This window comes from Protopterus annectens, chromosome 3.part1 (assembly GCF_019279795.1).
Source record: "Protopterus annectens isolate FY-2018-M chromosome 3.part1, PAN1.0, whole genome shotgun sequence".
In the NCBI taxonomy this organism is placed as follows: Eukaryota; Metazoa; Chordata; order Ceratodontiformes; family Protopteridae; genus Protopterus; species Protopterus annectens.
The window spans coordinates 227,326,366-227,345,823 of record NC_056732.1 but is presented as its reverse complement, the minus strand read 5'-3'; the positions used below and the strand labels follow the sequence as shown (position 1 = coordinate 227,345,823).

The 19,458-nt window shown below is 43.9% G+C and overlaps 1 protein-coding gene across 1 annotated transcript in view; it reads left to right on the top strand.

Moving 5' to 3' along the window:
• The window catches only part of LOC122797654 (copine-4-like), a 1,365,845-nt gene that overhangs the window by 412,525 nt on the left and 933,862 nt on the right, over positions 1-19,458 (top strand). The gene's annotated exons all lie outside the window — the stretch shown is intronic.

The following is a 19,458-nucleotide window of genomic DNA, read 5'->3' as shown; positions in this document are numbered from 1 at the left end:
AACTTCACTCCCCTGTCCCCACCACATGTGACACATGACATTCCTACAACCTGTCCCATAACTTCCATATCTACAGAGCAGGTCAAAAATGGCCTCTCTATGGAGGATACACAACATCTATTGGATATGCTAATATCCCTGGCTGCATCCTACATGGGATATGACAAGGAATACTAAAACAATTGGGAACACCTTGTAATCGTTATGAAACCACTGGCTGCACCCCCAGCTGACTGGGCAATGGCAGCTGTTATACCCTTGCACAGAGATGGTGCATCCACTGACCACCAGAACTATAGACCTTTTTGCCTGAGTATCCATATCTGTATGCCCATAGGGTCAATCATCATGGAGCTGATCAGCACACATATATGTGATCTACACACAGTTGACTGTACACAATTTGATGTCTGACAGGGGATCCTGACCGTTAAACATGGTGGAAATTTCCGAGGAAGTCACCAAGGACCTGGGTGAGGAGCATATCAGAGCATACAACCCACTGAACTGAGCCAAGCTGTTTGAATATATCCCCACTCAGGCATCATTTACAGGGCTCAATCTCAGGTCCTGTACTGCTTGGAATCCATTTAACCACAATACAAGTGAATACTGAATGTCTCTGTGGCTAACAATGTTGGCCGATGCCTGCAAACTGTAAGCACTCATAAAGTCTGTGAGTTATGTCAGTATATAGAAGGTATTGATGAACAAATGCCTGTTGACATACTGATGGCCATAAACTCCATGCAAATATATATGTAGTATAATTTCCATCACTAACACCTGTGTACCTGGTAAGTAGCACATCATTTGCAACATGTGCGGTACATACTCAGGGGTGAAAGAACTGGGTACACAGACCTGGCCACACAGGTTTACACCTAATGTGCCTGAGATCACCATGTTTCCCCAGTGGTATGACGGGAATCATATTTCATAGCTGAGGGCACAGTAACCCACAATTGACATACTTATAACCGCCATGTACTCTTCCCTCAGCATGCCAATATCTGAGTGCAATGGCCATTTGGTAATGTACCTTTCCAAGCAGCACTGGCAATTGCCCACAACAAAATGTTCTATCACAAAGGAACTTCACGTCTTCAGTATGTGTTCAATGGGGATCATATGAAATGAGTGTCATTGTAGTCTGTGGCATATAAACTACTCAGAGGTGATCTCTGCCTTGCATACTGGGGAATGTGTGACCCTGCTTGATTGTATCATGCTGCATATCTGTAGGTGGCATAGTAGATAAAGTAATCACTCTAAGGACATTAACCTAGTATGTGACATTAGTAATACATGCTGGTGGGATAGATTTGTCTAGCAGACTTTAACATACCTTTGAAACAGAACACTGTGTAATGCAAACAGAGCACCTCAGTGCACCTCAGCACATGCCATCTGTATGATTTGTTGTACGACCGTCATTTCACCACAGGACTCATGCCTATGTCCCTCTTGGACTGGGGCAATATGTGCTGATCATGTACATAAGGGTATAGAGTTGTCCAGTATTATGAGGGCTGTATGCCCATTACGCTAGTAAAGTTCAAACATCCTATGTTTCCATAATCTGATGTAAAATGCTTTAACAGCCACATACACAAACAAGGCTACACTGAGTATAGCACCACTTACAATTACTGATACAGGACACACATAGTGCAAGTTGGCTGTATGTAGATTAAAACATTTACCTATGTAGTGGTACGCACTACAGATCACAGTACATGATGCACGCAACACACCTCATGTCTGCTAGTAATATCAGTTTAGGATGTATTATGCTTGATGACATTAGCAGGCCTAGTTGCAGTCAGTCATTTGGAGGGCCACATCACCTGCTACAAATAAAATACTGCAAAACCCTATCTCTTTCTAAGTTACTGAGGTGATCATATTTATGCCAAATGCTCATACATACCCCAAATGGCTTAGTTGAGATTAGAACCTCTATCTAGATTATCTAGTCTTACACACAATAGATCACAATATTTATTGCACACACCAAGGCTTAAGTATGATGATACAATGGCAGCTGGAAGTTTTAAGGTAGATGACATCATCAGGCCTTGCAGAAAAAAGGGCAGTTTGGAAGCTAGCAACAACTTACAGGGCCAAAAAGTGCATAACCATTGCAGTTTAAAAGCCAGTGAGGGATTCTCAGTTGTTTTTCAGGGGAATACACACAGCCATGCACCAAGTAGCCTTGAGAGAGATTAGAACCCCTACCTATCTATTCTATGCACTATAGATCACAATACGTATGGCATGCACCATGGCTTAAGTGTGATGCTATAGTGGCAGTTGGTAGTCTTAAGGTAGATGACATCATCATGCCTTGTAGAAGAGGGCAGTTTGAATAGCAGCAGCAACTTACAGGGCCAAAAAAGTGCATAACCATTGCAGCTTGATAGCCAATGAGGGTTTCTCAGCTGTTTTGCAGTGGAATACACACACAAACATACATGCACCACGTGGCCTGGAGTGAAATTTGAATCCCTACCTATCTAATCTTATACACTGTAGATCACAGTACATATCACACATACCACAGCTGATGTCTGTTCTATATGTGATTGCAGGCAAACTACTTGTGGATTACACAACCTAGGCTTGTGTTGAACAGCATCTGTGGCCTGCAGAGTAATATTGCTTTGTACTGTTATCTGCATCTAGTATCCCAGCAGTGAGATAACTGCTATTATACTAGCTATGTGTCTACAGTTACCTGTATGGCCATATGTGGCTGTTTGCACTTGGCTGGGCAAGCCTATGGGCAGGAACAATGTCAACAACACTATACATTACACCATATGCTAACCTGTTGCTGTCTATAGGGTGACATCCACAGGCACAGGGGTCTACAGGTAAGTGCATTATGTACTGTTGAGCCCTTACATTGGATCCTTTCAGTAACAGAATTATAGATGTGTGATACAGCAGCTTTACTCACCATTATTAGAGTATGTAGGACAAAACAGACATCATCATACATATTTATGCACATAACATGAATTTATATATAAATGTAGCTGTGTCTGTGCATGATATGTATAGGTGTTATGTAGATATATGGGGAGAGATTGAGATTTATGCTATATATATATATATAGCTATATATCTATTTGAAAATACATAGAGATAGATAATAGTATGTATGTGAGAGAGAAAGTGACAGATGGATATGTATACATACATATATATATGTATAGACATAGCTATACATAACAGGTTATTTTGATGAAGGGGCAACAGAATTGCGCTCAGTTTAACTAAGTGTATGGGCATGCCCAGTGGGACTGTCAGTACTTATAAACTAACTCCAGCCCACAGCTACCTGTACTCCAGTCTGGGATTTTGTGTGTTACAGGCAATGACATCTGTCCCTGTATCTGCAATATTGCACTTCATTCAAAATGTCCATGGCATTCTCCAGCTGTCTGATGTAATTAATATGTGACAGAGGTTCATAATGTTACACCACACACAGACTGACAGTCTGTGAAAAAAAAACAACATATTAATACCTCACATACAAAAGATGTGGATACTTCCAGATTTAAACCGTCAGCTGTGCTAACTTCCCTAGTTCACTGAGCCACACAAGCTGATAGACAGAGAGGAGTCATTCATCACACAATCGTACATTGATGGCTTACTGTTAAAGCAGTTATTTGGGAAAACTGCTGTGTTGGTTGTGGGGAACACCACCACATGTTCTGCATGGATACACAGTAATCCAAATATCATGTGACAAACTGTTTAACATATCCCTTGACTGATGTAGTGAATGTTCCGACCATGGGATCTAGTGAATATGAAGGAACACATTCTAGAGGACTGGGTATCTGTAGTCCCATGTGGATGTTACCTCTGTTCAAATAGCCTACTATATTTCTTTGCATAAATGCAGCAGATCCATGCATACAATATCATATTATTAATCCTTACAAGTAGTGTGTAGGTTAGAGACTTACCTTGCAAATGCAGCAGTTGATGGAACTGTAGTTCAGGGCAGACTCTGTCTGATGCAAGCAATACACAGCCAATACATGGATAGGTGCATGTTGTGTGGGTTCCCTGGCATCAATTTTAATATATGTATGTGAGAAGGAGTAAGGTGTCATTCCCTAGGGCCCTAGGTTGTCAGTGAATGTGCTATACTTTGTCTCTTAGCCAAGGCCAGGGCATACTTGTCACACCTACTTCTGCCTACAGGGACATCATCAGAGGGTTCCTCCTCTGAGTCCTTCTGTGACTGTGGTTGTGGTGACCTAGGCACTGGTGGGGGGCTTTGTATCCCTTCCCTTTCTGATCCTGCTGCAGCTGTTTCCACAGGAGCAGATTGTGTAGCATAGCACATACTGTGAGCATATGTGCACATGTGGCTAGAGAGCACTGCAAGGCTCCACCAGGTACATCAAGGCATCGGAACCATGACTTCAGAAGCCCAAACATACTCTCTATAATGTTCCTGGTTTGTGCATGTGCCTCATTATAGCATTCTTCTGTAGTTGTTTGGATTTCTGATGGATTTCTGATTGGTGTCATCATCCATGGCTCCAGTGCGTAGACAGCATCCCCCAGTAAATGGCTGTGTGGGATGCCCCCCTAGCAAACACCTGGTACAGCTGTGGTGCATGGCAACACAATAAATGAACAACCAGAAACATTCCTTAGGTTTATTAAAATGAGTTTCCACTTTTAAGAATAAGCAAGCATAATTAGACACCTTTAGTGATGAGGAAGTGCTTAACACCAATAAGTAGTCAGTTTCCAGAGCCACAGCCATTGAGGAAGGAGCAATGACTGTAATAGATGAATCAACAATGATTACTTTGATCTTTCCCACTGGAAGCAAGCTGGCCAAACAACATCCTTTGAGTACTGGGCAAGCTGTTGGAGTTAGCATTCCTTTGCAAGGGCAGTTTAATGGGAAGAATAATTCAAACAAACACAGCTGGCCAGCAGTTCGCAGTTGTACAAAATTTAACCAGCCAAAAACAGATGGTGGAAATTCAGACTTTAATTCCAAAAATAACAAACCGGTTTCGGCATCAGCATGCCTTCTTCAGTGTAAGAGTAACAGACATATAAAGTATAATTAAATAAACAAATTTATACTCAAAGATAACCAATGAGCATTGGTAAAAAACCTATGCTCATGAATAATACATGAATGTTTTAATTAAATATGAAAGACAAAATGCAAAGGACCAAAGCTATATTCTGACCTCTAATAACTTATAATAAACAGTTAATGTAATACATTTGCTGTTAACAAACTAATAATGTGTAAGAATCTTGAAAAATAATGTTTGTTAAGTAAGATAAATTACATTAAGCAGCAATATAGAAAATTACAATATATATTAGGCTTATATTAAAGAGTATTATTTACACAATAAGGATATGTATAACAAACCCAATATGTTAAGAGGACAGTTGACTATATTCATATGTTAAATATGTGGAAAAACTAACTTCCATATTAACAATTTGTATATGGAAATTGTTATAAAATGTGCTAGTTGGAATCCAAAAAATTTTTGTGATGAATAGTCCTAAATTCCAGGCAGAAACAGTGAACCTCATGACTAAATTATTAAATTTGACACTGAACGGATACCATTCGCCATACAATTATAGTTATAAGTGGTCAGTGAGTCCAGGCTGAAACAATGAACCCAGACCAATAATCCAATATTTCTCCTTGTGATTCAATATACCATGCCAACCTTGTGTATTATTACGATCACCAACAATTTTGTCTATAATCATAAACATGAATTGTGCTTGTTGATGTTTTAACACATGCCGATATAAAGCATTTGTTTCCTTTTTGTTTCTGATATCACTCCAATGTTCATTTATGCGTGTCCTAAGTGGCCTAGATGTCTGTCCCACATAAAATGCCCCGCAATGACATGAGACCAAGTAAACAACTCATTCACTACTACAGTTGCCAAAGATTTTACAATCAAATACCTTACTGGTGTTGCGACTTGAAAAGTACTTGGACTTAGTGATCTGTTTACAGGATCCACAATGGCCACACGGGAAGGTACCCAACAGTTCATGTCCCGTAATGGTAAGTTGTTTATGAATAGCTCCCCCACTGCCTATATGTTTATAGTGGGATAATAGGGAACCCAATGTTTTTCCTTTCCTGTATGAGAATTGACATTCTTCCCCTAAAACCACTCTGAGTTGTTCATTGGCCATTAATATATTCCAGTGTTTATTTATAATATCTCTGATGACATAATCATTTCTTCCATATGTTGTTATAAATCTAATAGTAGATGTCCTGGAATCTGCAGAAGTTATCTTGTAATCCAACATAGTCCTTCTATTCATTTCAGAGGTTCGTTCCCATGCTTTATTGATGTCCTGTGTTTTGTACCCTCTGTTGACAAATCTATGATATAAATCCTGACTAGCCACCTCATAGTCTGATTTAGTTGAACTAAGACGCTTCATGCGCATAAACTGTGATACCGGTATGTTTCTGATGGTGTGGCGTGGGTGCATGCTGGAAGCATGTAATAACGTATTATATTGTGGATATTTGCAGAAAACTTTAGTAGACAAAGTATGGTCTGGGTTTCTCAAGATAGTGACATCAAGAAAATTGATAGTTTGTGCATCAAACGTAATCAAAAATTCAATACCCCAGATATTGCCATTTAAATAATCTACAAATTCCTGCAAATATCCAGCATCCGCACACCACACCATCTAACAATCATCTAAATACCGGTGCCAAATATCCATTTCAACCAAACAGATATTGTGAGATACATCATAAATCATGCATTCTTCAAAGAATGCCATGAAAAGGTCAGCATAGATAGGAGCAAAGGAGGCCCCCATAGCCGTCCCCTGAAGCTGCCAATAACACTGGCCTTGGAAATAAAGGACATTTTTATTGAGTACATGTTCGGACATGCAAATCAATAGAGTGGATAAAGACTAGCCCTATCCAACCAATATTTGAGGGCTTGTAAACCAGCCCAGTGTGGTATGCTGGTATATAGGTCTTTAACATCCAATGAACACATTAACCACTCTGGCTCCAATTGTGTATCTTCAATAATTTTAAGGAACTGTGTGGTGTCCTGTAGCCTTGCTCGAATCAAACCCAGAAGGGGTTTGAGATGGTATGTCAGGAATGCTGACAACGGTTCAGTCAAGGATCCAATACCCGAAACAATTGGTCTACCCGGAGGATTAGTTACTGATTTGTGAATTTTGTGTAATAGATATAAAATTTGCTTACGGGGATCCTTGACTGAAAGTTGTTTAGCACAGCTCTTGGTAATAATACCTTCTTCACATGCTATATTCAAGAAAGAATCAATTTCCTTCTTGAAGTTCGGGGTGGGGTCAATGGCCATGTTCATATAACATGCCGAGTTAGATAACTGGGTTAAACCCTCTTGAATATAATCACTCATATTTTGGACCACCACTGCCCCACCTTTATCTGCACATAATATGACTATATCCTTGTTGTTACGTAACTCTTGTAGAGCTATGTTCTCTTGCTGTGAGAGATTATGTCCCAACATAGTATGTCCATAATTTTGGAAATGTAAATCTCTGAAGACTGATTGCATAAAGTTGGATACATTCTTATTCATAGGAGGTTGAAAATCAGATTTGCCAAATCTGAATTGGTTGGATCTTTGAGAGGTATCATCTGCAAAAAACAGTTTAAGATTCAAACTACGGCAAAAATTCAGTACATCTGTGACAATGTGATATTCAATTGGAATAGAAGCCCGGAATAAAATTAAGCCCTTTATTCAAAAGATTCTGTTGATTACAGGACAAACATACAATGGATAAGTTTAAAACATTGTGGTTTTGTTGCTGATATTGATTTATGTTAAAAAGTTCTGGATCAATCCCTCTGGTGAGTGCTCTAGTGGGTCTTTTCTTGTGCTTCCGTCCCCCCCTTATGTTTGGAGCCATTTCTAAAGGGACAGTTCTGTTTGTTTTCTTTCTATGTGGTGATTCCCTATCCCCTGTGTGCTCATAATCTGTCAGAGAGGAATCCTCTCCTGAGGTACTGTTGTTGAAACCATCTCTGTTTGTAAGAATGGATCTAGGTCTCTTCTTGGTGTGATTCGGGGCAGACCCCTGGCCAACCTCTGCAAATCTAACAGAGCGTGTAAGCTCAAAGTGACGTCCCCTTTGGTAATCAGAATAATCCCTGTGATATTTTTTAATTTTCCTCTCCTTAATGGTTTTCTCATGGTTTGTCAAATCTTTGGATAATTTCCTCAAATGATCCTGAAAACTGGACGAAGATCCATATTTTTTGCAATCAGAACATAAAGTTTTAACTTCTTGGATATTCTCATCCACTATCCTCTCATAATATTGTAATAGAACATTCACAAATAACATAGATCCTGTTTGTCATCATCCATGGCTCCAGTGCATAGACAGCATCCCCCAGTAAATGGCTGTATGGGATGCCCCCCTAGCAAACACCTGTTACAGCTGTGGTGCATGGCAACACAATAAACGAACAACCAGAAATATTCCTTAGGTTTATTAAAATGAGTTTCCACTTTTAAGAATAAGCAAGCATAATTAGACACCTTTAGTGATGAGGAAGTGCTTAACACCAATAAGTAGTCAGTTTCCAGATCCACAGCCATTGAGGAAGGAGCAATGGCTGTAATAGATGAATCAACAATGATTACTTTGATCTTTCCCATTGGAAGCGAGCTGGCCAAACAACATGCTGTTAGAGTTAGCATTCCTTTGCAAGGGCAGTTTAATGGGAAGAATAATTCAACAAATTCAAATTTGCAAACAAATGAGGATTTTTCCAAGCTTTTCAAACCATTAGTAGTGAAACTGCCTGAGAAAATAGAAGTAAAAGGAAGGACAGTTTCCAGAGGAAGATCAAGACAGTGGTCAGAAACAGTAAAGAGGAAGAATGACAGTCCACAAATAAAAAACAGCTGGTACACCAGAAATAGGTACTGTTGAGATAAAAAAAATATTGTTAACTTTATGGGCCAGATTCAGGAAGGCTTACACGGAGTTCAAGAGTAGTGTAAGCCTCCTGATTCAGGAACAGCCCAAATCTCCGTGTAAGAGACAGCTAACACGTCTCTTACATGGACTGGGCATGGAAATGCTCAATACCTCATTTGCAGCTCAAAGATATGCAAATGAGGTATCTGAGCGATCCACGAAGCAGAAACCAGTCTGTGTAACGGACGTGTTAGCTGCAGAAATGTACTCAGCTGACAACTGAGTACATTTCTGCAAAATTAAAAACGGAGCTATGTCAGCTCCAAATAAAGGGTGCATATGTTGCATTAAGCATGCCAATGTCCAAATATATGGCCATTGGCATGAAAAACTGTTGCAAAAATAAGTTATATAACTTTTTTTTTTCACAGGATTTTTGGGTTTAACTGCAGCGCACACCCGTGCAAACGGGGTGCGCTACCTAAAACTGAAAACCGAAGCTTATAAGCCCACAATTGTGGGATTTATGTATTACATTGAATGTCAATGGAGGGACTTGCAGACCAAAAACAATATGGCCTCTGTTTAGTGGTTGTCAAGGGGGGGAAGCTCCGTGTAAGACATGTAACTAGTCATTACTAGGCAATCCCATGTAAATGATGGTTACAATACTGAATCACACTGTCACATAGGTAATGAGCACTGTCTGAGTAGTGTAAGAGTTAGAGACGGGGGAGGAACAGAGTAAGAGGTAGGTGACATCATGGGGGGGAATGATAGCAATAAATGTACCAGATTGGAGGGCAATGTAAGGTAAGAGATGACAGACAGACATCAGGGAGGGAGGTGTGTCCCAACAGAACACTAGGAAAGTCAAGAAATTGAGGGTATACGCTATCCCTACACTCAAAGTTTCTTGAAATACGTGCATGCAGCGCTGCCAGCGTGTAAGGCAGGTTCAACATGTGGGAGCGTGTTGCAAACCGTTTACAACAGTTTGCGCGGGCGTGCACGTGTGGAAGGCAGTGTGCACGCGTTTTAGCATGAATCAGCCTAGTTCACACCGTGTAAGGATGTGTGCACGCGTGTAACACCGTGTAGGGATGTGTGCGAGTGTTTAAGTGACTGTGAGCGTGTTTAAGCTGGTGTGCACATTGCTCCCCCTCAGGAAACAGAAAGGAAACAGGAAACAACTAAAATCCAGGGAAACTGCCAGAAGATACTACTGGAGTTAATTGGTGGAAACAATTAGAAGCAGGCAATTACACAGGCAGACTAGAAGCCCAACCCAGCACTTAAAACATTGCAAAGAGCAGTGCAGGCTGTTTCTCACAACAGATACTGCCAGAAACTAAGCTATCAGAATTGAAAACTGAAAAAAGCTGAACTCACAGCAGAAATGCTAGGGGCTGCCATAGCTATTATAATCAGGCATAGGCGAATTGCTGAGGGTGGTGACAATGCAGATGCTGACAGACAACCCAGAGTGAGGAGAAGGAGAAGAGTATACAGGCCCAGGGTCACCTACCATGGGTTACATGAGCTGGAGATAGTAGAGCGCTATAGAGTGGACAGAGAGCTCCTGCAGCAGATTGTTGAGCTGTGCAGGTCACGCCTCACACACAGAACCAACAGAGGGGAACCCATCCCAGTGGAAACCAAGGTATGTGTTGGCCTAAGAATACTAGCAACAGGTACCTTCCTGAGACCAACTGGCGATATGATGGGGATATCACAGGCATCAGCCTCCAGGGTACTACACCAGTTCCTGGATGCCATGTCAGCACATGTCGGTGATCATGTATATTTCCCCAATGCCCGTGAGGTATTGGCCAGCAATATGCGTCTCTTCCAGCAAATAGCGGAATACCCTGAGGTACTGGGTGCTATAGACTGCACGCACATACGCATCAAAGCACCAGCAGGAGAGCGGGGTAGAGCCTACATTAACCGCAAGGGATACCCCTCCATCAACTGCCAGGTCGTGTGTGATGCCCAGGGCATAATAATGAATGTGTGTTCTGGCTGCCCTGGGAGCTACCACGATTCCCATAGCTGGCATCTGACGCAGCTGTACCAATCATTTGCCAATGGTGACTTCCCACACGGACACCTAGTGGGGGATGCAGGTTATGCACTTGAGCCGTGGCTGATGACACCCATCAGAAATGCACACACACCTGAACAGGAACGCCATAATGAGGCACACGCACAAACACGTAATATCATAGAGCGTGTGTTTGGGCTGCTCAAGTCACGGTTCCGGTGTCTGGACACATCTGGTGGAGCCTTGCAGTGCACACCAACTACATGTACCCAAATGATCATGATATGTGCTATGCTACATAATATGATCCTGCGGAAACAGCTGCAGCAGGACCAGCACAGGGCTGGGCCAAACATCCCCACCATTGCCAAGGCCACCACAGGCAGGGGTGACTCGGAGGAGGAACAACCTGACCTTGTCCCAGTAGGCAGAAGGAGGCGTGCCCAGTATGCCCTGGCCTTGGCAAAGAGGCAACGTATAGCACATACGCTTGGTCAGTAGGAACACTGGGACTGATACCCGCTCTGACTCACTCATACAGTAACAGGGATGCCTAACATGACACAACCTGCTGCCAAACATGTACAGGGAGTGTAGTATGTGTATCCGACAGAGGTGGCCCTGCAGCACCACCTGAGGCATGAATGCCATGTGTTAAGTAATGTAATATCATGTACCACATGCACACCTGAGGACCCCAACTAACATCCACCCTCAAGAATCATAAACCACAAAAACACAAACCCACCTCATGGGTACCACAAGGGATAGGAACCTAGATGTAATGCTACCCAATGCCAGAAGTATAAACATCAAGATGTGTGCAGTGTAAACACACACAGTATAGAGAATGTAGATATCAGTGCTGTAATAGAAAACAGGGTCAAAGCCCACATCAGCACCCTGACACTACCAGGTCACACGTCATACAGTGATGTACATGTGCAAAAACATGGAACAAGATACAAAATGAGGGTGACTAGCAATAAATAGCATGGATAACCACACACCCATGTTTGTACCACAACAAGAAGCAACATGGAATAGCCATGGTCAAAACCAATGGCTAAAACTCACTACTACTATATAGCTTGCTGCAGACCACTGTCCTAATAGCAGGAACTGCCCCAGGCCTATGTGCATAGGTTCATAGGTTCATACTAGGCTATCTGCCCTAGGGCATTAATAAGCCTAGCCTAGAGTTTTGTGGCTTCTGCCACCTTCAAGTTGATGGATAATATGCCCATTATTTTGCTGTGCCTCTGTCAAGCAGTGATACTGAGGTTATCCCTGGGGTATACCTGCAATCTCCCATCCATTGGTCAAGATCTCACTTGAACGAAGCCAGTGAGGTGCTCAGCCTCACATGTACCAGGATGTTGTTCCACAGCATAGGGACTCTCTGGGTGATGAATCTGTCCCTCCAGCACATCCTATTAATATCTGTGTTGAGGTTTAGGTCTCCTGCCCTTGTAGTTCTGATGGATGTAGAGGTCTTGAGGTGAAGCATGTTCAGTAATTCTGGGTTGGACATAGCCTTGTATGTCAGGCACAGGTCACCTCTGAGCAGACGGTAAGTGACTGAATACAGCTGGAATCCCTTCAGTCGGGCAGCATATGAAATATGTTTGAGACCCTTTCACCTCCTGTTGAGGAATTTGTGGGCCCATCCAATTGCCGCAGGTGTTGAGTCAGATACATTCTGAATGGGGCATTGTATGCAATCATTGGTCTGATGAGTGATGAGTACAGGGGAACAATGACCTCCCTTGATCTAGATGTGAATCCCTGCATGATGAGGTGGCCAATGTAGAAGGCCTTCCAAACTACCCTGGCAATGTGAGTGTCAAACAAAAGGTTACTGTCAACCTGGGTGCCCAGGTCCCTGATAACCTCCTCTGTGCTTAGAGGATTGCCACCTAGATGGGAAGTAGTGGTAACCTTGTTCTTCCTGAAGGGTATGGCTATGCATTGTTTAGTGTTTAATGTACGGTCATGGCTGTGGCACCAGTTATCCGTGTCTATGAGACCCTTCTGAAGGATGTCTGTGTCAGATGGGTTTCCAACTATGCTTCCCAGTTTGCAGTCATCGTCAAACTTTGTCAGCCATAATCCTCCTGTGTTTGCTCGTACTTCTGAAATGTAGATGCTGAACAAATGTGGGCCCAGGACTGAGCCCTGTGGGACACCACCTGTGACAGCTCTGGAGTGTGACATGGCACCAGCAACTTTGACCCTGTGTGTTCCGTCACTTAGCTAGTTTGCAACCCATGCTGTGATGTATGGGTTCACAATTAAGCTGGTGATGTTTTCAATGATACCTGAGTGGGGTATTGTGTCGAAAGCCTTTGCCAGGTCAAGGTAGGCTGTGTGGACTGCCTTGCCCACGTCAATGGCCTGGGTGACTGTTTTGAAAAAGTCAACCAAGTTTGAAAGGCATGATCTGCCCTTGACAAAGCCAAACTGGATTGTATCCAATGTCTGCAAGTCCCCTATGTCTTCATTTATAATTCCCATTATGATCCTCTCCATAGCTTAGCAGAACAGGCTTGTCAAGCTGATGGGATGGTAGTTTCCGGGTTGGTGGAGGCACCTCCTTTGTGAAGTGGGTCCACCATTGCCGTGATGCCACTCCTTGGGCACATATCCTGAGGTGAGGCTAAGATTAAACAGCTGCCCTAACTGCGGGTGTAATTACTCATTGAGTTCATGGAGCACACAACTGGGGACACCATCTGGTCCCATGGATAAAGTGTTTTCTGCCTTGGATAGAGCAGTTCCCACCCCAGCATTGGAGATGTTTGGGGGGCTACAATCCTCTGGTGTAGATACCCCTCCAGTTGGGGGGAGGGGGGGAGGAATCTGCAATGAACCTGTCAGCCAGTATGTTGGCAATGTCTGTAGGTGCAGTGATATCTACATCATTCAACTAATTCTGAGCATATCTGGGAGTTCCTCCCAGGTTTCAAACATAGGCAAAAAAGGCCTCATGATTGTCCCTTGAGTCCTGAGTGGGTTTACTCTCAAAACTTGCCTCGGATGATTGTATGGGGGAACCCAGTGTTTTACTCACAATGAGCAGGGGTGTCTTCCCTCCTACGGATTATGCTCTATCTTGTAGTAGCTCCTTCCTTGTGTTGTAGAGCTTGTTTATGGCTAGGGCCCACCAGACTGGATGCTTGCCTGTGGTACAAAGAGTCTTTGTTTTGTTTGGGATTGCCTGATCCATGCAGTCCTGGAGGTGCTGGTAGAAGGCATTTGTAAGTGATACAGTGGCTTGGGTAATGGTGTCCGCTGGCTTGGAGGCCTTGAAAGAGACCACACCAGTCCTTAGAAATGTGAAGTCGGCATTTGAGAAGGTCTTCACTGTTTGTTTTTCCATCTGGGGTGTGGGTGGGATGTGGACTCCCACTGAGAGTAGTCCATGATCTGATCTCACCAATGATGGGTATACTGCTGGTGTTGAACAGTGTGACCCTATGTTCGTGATGATGAGTTCTAGTATGTTGCCTCCACTTGAGGGAATTGGGACCAGTTGTTCCATGGCATTTCAGTGTATGAACTCATGGAACCTTTGTGTTAGAGTGTTGTGGCATGATTAGTGATCCCAGTCTATATGTGGATAGTTGGAATCACCCAGTAGGATGGTGTTTGGAGATACATTTATCCCCTTCAGTGTTTGCAGGATAGCTGTGTGAGGTACCTGAGTTTGAGAGGGTGGCATGTAACATGCTACAAACTACAGAGCAGTCTTGCCTACGGTCACTGGCACCTGGATGGTCTCCGATGCATCGTGTGTTGCCACCAACAATGAGGTGAGGGTGTCCTTGATGAATATGGACACCCACCATCCTTCTTGGTGTTGTCCAGATGCTGGTGCCGGAATGCATGATATGAGGTAACACCCGATAGTGCCAGGGTGCTGTCAGAAGCTGTGAACCAGGTTTCAGGCACAGCACAGACATCAATGTGCTACATACTGAGAAGGGCATAGAGTGTGTGCAGCTTGAGGTTGAGACCTCTGGCATTGAGCAGCAGTACCCTTAGTGTCCTTCCTTTACTGTGTTCTAGGGTGGTAGGTGTAGTATCTGAATCTTGCATAAAAAAGGCACAATGGGGGTGGCAAGAGCATCATCTGAAATCCGGAAGCCCAGGGATGACAGGTGCAAGCCGTCCCTTGCAAATCACCGTGGCCTGTCCAGCATGTCGTCCCAGGCAGACAGACATTGGACCCCCTTTGAATGACACCATAGTCTAAGCAAAATAATACAGCTGATCATCTTGTCTCTGTTTATGTGGCATCATACTTGGTGAAGGTAGGATACTGCTGAAGGTCAGGGTCATACCTGCCTGGCCTACATAATCAGAGGGATCTTCTATGTCTCTTTCCATGTAGTCCAGGGAGGTACATCTCAGGTTGTTCACACCAGCATGGATAATGACTGGGTCAGACCTGTACTTGCAGTTGAGTGACCTGAGTGCTTGCATTATGTGGTGGATTCCAGTGCCCGATAGGCAGCTTACTGTGACCTCCTCCATACCCGATCTGGTGAGCGGAACGTCAGTGTGTCTGTCTATGGAGTAACCATAGACAAGTGTGTCTGGCATTATTTTTGGCCTTAAGGGCTGTGACTGTTTGGCACACTGACTCTGTGGTCAATGTGTTGCATGTGCTGTGCCCTGTGGAGGCAGTTGTGTGAGTGTCTGCTGTGGTGGCCACTGCCATTCTGGTAGAATCCTGATCAGAGCCTCCGAGAGTGTCTCTGTGTGTCTATGTGTATGATCTTAAGTTGTGATAGTGCCATGTGAGACTGGATTTGTGATGTGTGTGGCTACCTTCACCTTCTCTCTGGTCTTGCTAGTCCTATGTTGAGAGAGCTCAGCCTCCACTTTGGCTATATAGTTGCATCTCTCACATGTATGTGTGTTTTATGGCAGAAGGAGAGGGTTGTCAGTGTACATGAGGCAAGTGTAACATTGCCTCAATATTCCCAGGTTCACCAGCTGAGCAGGAGAGGACACTAGCAACTGATCTCTAGACATGCTAGAAGGAATAGACAAAACAATGTTGGAATACAGGGAGATATCAAGCCCCCCAAACCACATCATACTGTTTGATTGACAATAGCTACACATACACCGGTGTTTCATAGTGTCATAGTCTACTACTAGCCTATCTGCCCTAGTGCATGTATAAGCCTAGCCATAGTGATGTGGCTATTGCCACCCCTTATACTGGTAATAAGTGTACAGAATAGATTCTGATGATTGTGCCTCTGACTTAGTAGTGACACAGTATGACCCCCTTACGTAATTGAATAACATGACTGTGCCTCTGTCTAGTCTGTGTCTCCGTCTCAAATGCAGTTGTCCAGATGTCTCCTGAAGAGAGTCAGTGATGGACGCTGTCAAACATGGACTGGGATACTCTGCTAGAGTGTGAGATGCCTCTGAGTTATGACTCTGTCCCTCCAGCATGTCCTATACATGTATGTGCTGAGGTTCAAATCCTCAGCTCTCATGGCTCTGGTGGATTTGGATTGCTTGCAGTGGAGCATGTCCACCAAATCCTGATTGGACATGGTCTTGTATGTCAGGCATAGGACACCTGTACGTATGCGGTATGACACTGAACAAAGCTGGATTTCCTCTATTCTGGAAGCATCTGACATGTGTTGAAGAACCCTGATCTTCATGGTAGGTACCTTTGGGGTGTCTCCAGCTGTTGCAATTGCTGGGTGAGGTACATACCATATGGGGCTTTGTATTCAATCATGGGCCTGATAAGGAGAAGGATAGTGGAACAATGACCTCCTATGATCTTGATGGAAAACCCTCCATGATAAGGTGGGCAAGATAGAAAGTCTTCCTAACCACTTTGGCAACAGGGGTGTCAAAAGAGATGTCACTATCTACATGTGTCCCCAGGTGTCTGATTTGTTGTCTGTGCTCAGTGGGTTGCTGTCTATGTATTGATCTGTGGGTACTTTGTTCCTCCCAAAGGGGATGAATACACATCAGTTGCATTCAGTTTCAGGCCATGTGTCTGGCACCAGCTATCCGCCTTTGTAACGGCATTCTGTAGTATTTGTGTGCCGGCTGATGTATTCACTATGGTGTCTAGGTTGCAGTCATCTGCAAACTTTGTCAGCCACAACCCCCCCCCCCTATGTTTGCTTTCACATCTGAAAAGTAAATACCAATTAAGAGGGGTCCCAGGACACATCCTTGTGGGACACCACCTGTGACTGGCTTCGAATCTGACAAGGCACCTGCAATGTTGACTTTATGGGTTCTGTTTCTTAGCCATTTTGCAACCTATCCTGCGACATATGCCGTTATATGTCAGCTGTTGAGCTTGGCTATGATGCCTGAGTGTGGTATTGTGTCACAGGCCTTAGCCAAGTGCAGGTAGGCTGTGTGGACTGCGTAGCCCTCATCGATGGCCCTACTGACAGTTTCATAGTAGTCAACTAGGTGCAAAAGGCAGGATCTGCCCTGTACAAAGCTGAACTAGGTGGAAACAAGGGTCCGTAGGTCAGTAATGTGTCTGTGTAAGAGCTCCATAATGACTCTCCCCATATCTTTGCAGACAAGGCTGGTTAAGCTTGTGTGGTGGTAGTTGCCATGGTCTGTGGAGGCATCTCCTCTGTGGAGTGGGACCACTGTTGCCATACGCCACTGTTCAGGTACATATCCTGTAGCAAGACTAAGGTTAAATAGCAGTTGTATCAACGGGTCCAACCCCTTCTGGAGTTCACATAGCATGCAACTGGAGATACCAGCAGGTCCCATGGATGCTGTGTACTTGTCTTTGCTGAGTGTGGCTCTCACATGGACATCCAAGATGACAGTGAGGTTACATACAGCAGTGATAGCTATCTTCTTTTGGGGGTGAGGGAGGGGGTAAATCGCACTGAAGCTGTCCGCCGGAATGTTGCCAATATCTGTCAGGTCACTGGAATATATGATGTTGTGTACCAACTCTGAGCATATCCGAGGGTTCACAACCAGGTGTCTGACATAACTGAAGAAATCAGTGTGGTTACCTTCATTGTCTTTGGCGATTTATGTCCCCAAGTTGACCTTGCATGTCTTTATGAGATAATGTAGCTTTCTACTAGTGCTGATCACAGCTGTCTTCCCTTTTGGAGATGTAGCTCTGTCTTGCATTAGTAACCGTTATCTGTCATACAGTCTGTTTATGGCTGGGGTCCACCAGACAGGACACTTTCCCTTTGCGGAGACGGTCCTGTTTTTATTTGTGATTGCATGGTCCATGCTGTCTGACATCTAGCTAAGGGGAAGTCATTGTGGTTCTGCAGTTATCTTTCATCAGCATTAGAAATGACCAGAACAGCCCCTGTGGGGTGTACCTCATGCAGACACATCCAGCACCTGTAAAGTCCACAACAGTACCTCACCAGGAGTATGACAGAGCTGGAACACATGTAATGTGTAGTCTGATTACACAGAGTGCAGCTCCACACACTGCCATGCTGTCCACCCAGATGCAAGCTGTGCCTGATGCAGAAAGCCATGTCCAAGCTGGAATCAATGCACATGCTGCACCTTGTACAATCTGAATGGCAGGGAGCTATGCACATGAGGGACCTGAACCCCAGCACTGACATATATAGGACAGGCTGTACTGCATTATCCAAAACACAGAAGCCACCCCCACACATGAGTAAACTACCAGTACAGGTTGTCCGTAGAGACACTCGTTGAGTCCCCTCAACAGGAATCCTAATGAGTGCATGGGAGATGGGAGGTTTACCCTGGGTATCAATGTTATGTCACAGGTAGACAGAGGCACAGTATACTAAACAAGACATATGTCATGGCAAACATCACTTACAATGTGTTGATGGACAAACACACTCTCCGACTAGCATTAGAAATGGCCTAGGGCACATCGGTAGTGTTCGCCAATGTACACCCATGTTGTGGAATACACTACCGATGTTGGATGAGGCTGTTGTAAGTAGTTCACATCTGAACATAATGCAACATGGTCAGATAGGTTCATAGGTACATAGGTTTATACTAGGCTATTTTCCCTAAGACAGGTATAAGCCTAGCACAGAGTTCATTGGCATACACCACCCCTTATATGGAAACAGTACTGTGCCCATTATTGTGTCATGCCTCTCTCCAGCAGTGACACCGTGACGATCCCCGGGTTAAACGTATGACCTTCCATCCACAGGTCAAGATACCTCTTGAACACAGCCAGCAAGGTGCTCTGCCTCACATGGACTGGGATTGTATTACACAGCATAGGAAGTCTCTGGGTGATAACTTCATCCCTCCAACATGTCCAACATACAACCCTGCTAAGGTGTAAGTCACCTGCACTAGTGGTTCAGGTGGATCTGCCAATTCTGAGGTGGAGC